This window comes from Mya arenaria, chromosome 7 (assembly GCF_026914265.1).
Source record: "Mya arenaria isolate MELC-2E11 chromosome 7, ASM2691426v1".
Lineage (NCBI taxonomy): Eukaryota > Metazoa > Mollusca > Bivalvia > Myida > Myidae > Mya > Mya arenaria.
The window spans coordinates 18,353,315-18,358,592 of NC_069128.1; positions in this window are offsets into that span (position 1 = coordinate 18,353,315).

A 5,278-nucleotide genomic window follows, 5' to 3' on the forward strand; every position below is an offset into this window, starting at 1 on the left:
TGATATTAATGCAGAGAAAGTAAGTTTAAAAATTCAGTTTGCAAGTTTGTGCTATCAAGAATTTTGATATTGAGAGCATTTACTGTTATATGGTTAAATAGTTCTTATTATTAAATGTTGGGACTATGAGTTTTGTTGTTGTTGCATAAGTAACTAAACTGCTGGAGTTGTACATTTTTAAGGCAGTGCAATCATCTAGTTTGACCATGTCAAAATGTGTAAGTACCACAAATATACTGTAGTTGGTGTTTGAAATTATATTTTGTCAAATAGGATGACAGTATTTTGAAATTTGTTTTATATAATTGACTTTGATAAATCAGAAATTAGCTATTGCAGAATCTTAAGAAGTCAAATTGGTTAATTTAAACAGACTGGATTGGTAGAGAAAATATCATTTCGAACACTTCACCAGTTAAACCGTTTGTTGAGATGTATTCACGAACAAGCATTGGTCTTACGGCTGCGCCGCACATGACCACAAAATATGATAAATGCTTAGCAAATAATGACCTCTAATAAACACATACTATCACATATTCATAACTTTTTAATCGTTGAAGATGCCACCATTTGAAAGTTGAAGCATTTATTACATATTGGTACATGTACCTAGATCTGTTTTCTTGTATTGTTCATGATTGTAAGGGGTCATAGTGTGTCCATATGTGAGTTATTTTTAGTTATAGGTAGATAAATATTGTACACAAAACCATGGTGCAATAAAACAGTTGTCAAAATACTGGAGTTGTCTTTGTTTGCCCAATTAACAGGTCATATGGACTTAATGCCATGAAACAAACCATCTGAACTTGGAAGGTAATGTGGACTTGGGGCCATGAAACAAACCATGTGGACTTGAAGGTAATGTGGACTTAAGGCCATGAAACAAACCATTTGGACTTGAAGGTAATGTGGACTTAAGGCCATGAAACAAACCATTTGGACTTGAAGGTAATGTGGACTTAAGGCCATGAAACAAACCATTTGGACTTGAAGGTAATGTGGACTTAAGGCCATGAAACAAACCATTTGGACTTGAAGGTAATGTGGACCTAAGGCCATGAAACAAACCATTTGGGCTTGAAGGTAATGTGGACTTAAGGCCATGAAACAAACCATTTGGGCTTGAAGGTAATGTGGACCTAAGGCCATGAAACAAACCATTTGGGCTTGAAGGTAATGTGGACTTAAGGCCATGAAACAAACCATTTGGGCTTGCAGGTAATGTGGACTTAAGGCCATGAAACAAACCATTTGGGCTTGCAGGTAATGTGGACTTAAGGCCATGAAACAAACCATTTGGACTTGAAGGTAATGTGGACTTAAGGCCATGAAACAAACCATTTGGGCTTGAAGGTAATGTGGACTTAAGGCCATGAAACAAACCATTTGGGCTTGCAGGTAATGTGGACTTAAGGCCATGAAACAAACCATTTGGGCTTGCAGGTAATGTGGACTTAAGGCCATGAAACAAACCATTTGGACTTGAAGGTAATGTGGACTTAAGGCCATGAAACAAACCATTTGGACTTGAAGGTAATGTGGACTTAAGGCCATGAAACAAACCATTTGGACTTGAAGATAATGTGGACTTTACACCATTAAACTGGGCAGTTATTCATAAAACATCTTAAGTCATTTCCTAACTCAAGTCATTTTCCTAAGTATTTCACTGGCCATTTGATGTAATAACTTCATAATATCTGAACTACTTTATTTTCATTGATGGTTTTGAATTAAAGTGACACTCTTATTCAAAATCAATACATACACATGAATTACAAACAGAAATTTTGACTGATAAACCATTAACTACTTACTAAATAATGCATTTATGGAAAATATTAAATACTGATAACAAGATTGTAAGCGTGAATTTAATAGCAGAAAGCGCAAAAAAATATTAAATGATTGATAAATGCCAAAAGATTTACTGTAGTCTACTATAGTCTCATAAGGTAGAGATAGCGTGTTTTATGTTCATTTCTTTCAAATTAAACTCTGTATCCTTCATAAGAACCATTGTTTTGACATTTATTCATCCTTTTTGGAATATTAAAACAATATTATTAATTTTGGTAAATCTTATTTGGGAGTAAGAGTGCATCTTTAACATAGATTTATTTTTAAATCTCTGAAATTTTTCTTTTAAATTGACTTTGAAAATTTTAAGAAATCAACTTAAGTTAAGAATGACTTAAGATGTTTTATGAAAACTGATCCTGGTCTTATTGACTATATTCAATTAAACTGGTCATGTCTACTTGATGCCATTAAACAAATAGGTCAGAATTTATTGTTTCCATTAAACACTCCATGTGCACTTGGTGCCATTAAACTGTCTTTAATACTGATGATGTGGACTTAGTTGAACTGGTCATAATGTATTGTTGCCATTAAACACTCCATGTGCACTTGGTGCCATTAAACTGTCTTTAATACTGATGATGTGGACTTAGTTGAACTGGTCATAATGTATTGTTTCCATTAAACACTCCATGTGCACTTGGTGCCATTAAACTGTCTTACTGATGATGTGGACTTAGTTGAACTGGTCATAATGTATTGTTGCCATTAAGCAGGCCAGGTGGACTTTGTACCATTAAATTGACAATGTGGATGTGGTCTTATTAAAAATGTTGTATATACATAAGACTGGTCATACGGTTTTGAACATTGCCAATAAACAGTCCATGTTGTCTTGCCATTAAACTGACCATATAGATATGTGATGACATTAAACTGGCCATACAGTATTGCTGATATTAAACTGTCCATGTTGGTGTTAAGCCATTAAACAGTCCATGTGGACTTTGAGCCATTAAACTGTCCATGTGGATTTTTGTGCCATTAAACTGTCCCTGCGGGTTTTGAGCCATTAAACAGTCCATGTGGACTTTGAGCCATTAAACAGTCCATGTGGACTTTGAGCCATTAAACAGTCCATGTGGACTTTGAGCCATTAAACAGTCCATGTGGATTTTGTGCCATTAAACAGTCCATGTGGACTTTGAGCCATTCAACTGTTCATGTGGATTTTTGTGCCATATAACTGTCCATGTGGACTTTGAGCCATTAAATGGTCCATGTGGACTTTGAGCCATTAAACAGTCCATGTGGACTTTGAGTCATTAAACTGTCCATGTGGACTTTGAGCCATTAAACAGTCCATGTGGACTTTGAGCCATTAAACAGTCCATGTGGACTTTGAGCCATTAAACAGTCCATGTGGACTTTGAGCCATTAAACAGTCCATGTGGATTTTGTGCCATTAAACAGTCCATGTGGACTTTGAGCCATTCAACTGTTCATGTGGATTTTTGTGCCATATAACTGTCCATGTGGACTTTGAGCCATTAAATGGTCCATGTGGACTTTGAGCCATTAAACAGTCCATGTGGACTTTGAGTCATTAAACTGTCCATGTGGACTTTGAGCCATTAAACAGTCCATGTGGACTTTGAGTCATTAAACTGTCCATGTGGATTTTGTGCCATTAAACTGTCCATGTGGATTTTGTGCCATTAACAGGCAATAAAACTGGTCATGTGGTCTTGATGCCATTAAATTGGTCATATGGTCTTGATGCCATTAAAACAATCCATTCACACATAATGCCATTTAACTGGTCATGTGGATGCTATGCCATTATACAATCCATACTGGTCTGATGCCATTAAATCAGTCATGTAGACTTGATGCCATTAAACCGGTCATATGGACTTGATGCCATTAAACTTGTCATAAGATCTTGATGCCATTAAACTAGTCATATGAACTTGATGCCATTAAACTAGTCATATGGACTTGATGCCATTAAACTAGTCATATGGACTTGATGCCATTAAATTGGTCATATGGACTTGATGCCATTAAACTGGTCATATGGACTTGATGCCATTAAACTGGTCATATGAACTTGATGCCATTAAATTGGTCATATGGACTTGATGACATTAAACTGGTCATATGGACTTGATGACATTAAACTGGTCATATGGACTTGATGACATTAAACTGGTCATATGGACTTGATGCCATTAAACTGGTCATATGGACTTGATGCCATTAAACTAGTCATATGGACTTGATGCCATTAAACTAGTCATATGGACTTGATGCCAATAAACTAGTCATATGAACTTGATGCCATTAAACTAGTCATATGGACTTGATGCCATTAAACTAGTCATATGGACTTGATGCCATTAAACTAGTCATATGGACTTGATGCCATTGAACTAGTCATATGGAATTGATGCCATTGAACTGGTCATATGGACTTGATGACATTGAACTAGTCATATGGACTTGATGCCATTAAACTAGTCATATGGACTTGATGCCATTAAACTAGTCATATGGACTTGATGCCATTAAACTAGTCATATGGACTTGATGCCATTAAATTGGTCATATGAACTTGATGCCATTAAATTGGTCATATGAACTTGATGACATTAAACTAGTCATATGGACTTGATGCCATTAAACTGGTCATATGGACTTGATGACATTAAACTGGTCATATGGACTTGATGCCATTAAATTGGTCATATGGACTTGATGCCATTAAAATGGTAATATAGACTTGATGCCATTAAACTAGTCATATGGACTTGATGCCATTAAGCTAGTCAATAGGACTTGATGACATTAAACTAGTCATATGGACTTGATGACATTAAACTAGTCATATGGACTTGATGCCATTAAACTAGTCATATGGACTTGATGCCATTAAACTAGTCATATGGACTTGATGCCATTAAACTAGTCATATGGACTTGATGCCATTAAATTGGTCATATGGACTTGATGCCATTAAACTAGTCATATGGACTTGATGCCATTAAACTAGTCATATGGACTTGATGCCATTAAACTAGTCATATGAACTTGATGCCATTAAACTAGTCATATGGACTTGATGCCATTAAACTAGTCATATGGACTTGATGACATTAAACTAGTCATATGGACTTGATGCCATTAAATTGGTCATATGGACTTGATGACATTAAACTAGTCATATGGACTTGATGACATTAAACTAGTCATATGGACTTGATGACATTAAACTAGTCATATGGACTTGATGACATTAAACTAGTCATATGTACTTGATGACATTAAACTAGTCATATGGACTTGATGACATTAAACTAGTCATATGGACTTGATGACATTAAACTAGTCATATGGACTTGATGACATTAAACTAGTCATATGTACTTGATGGCATCAAACAGTTAATATGGAGGTGAAAACAATA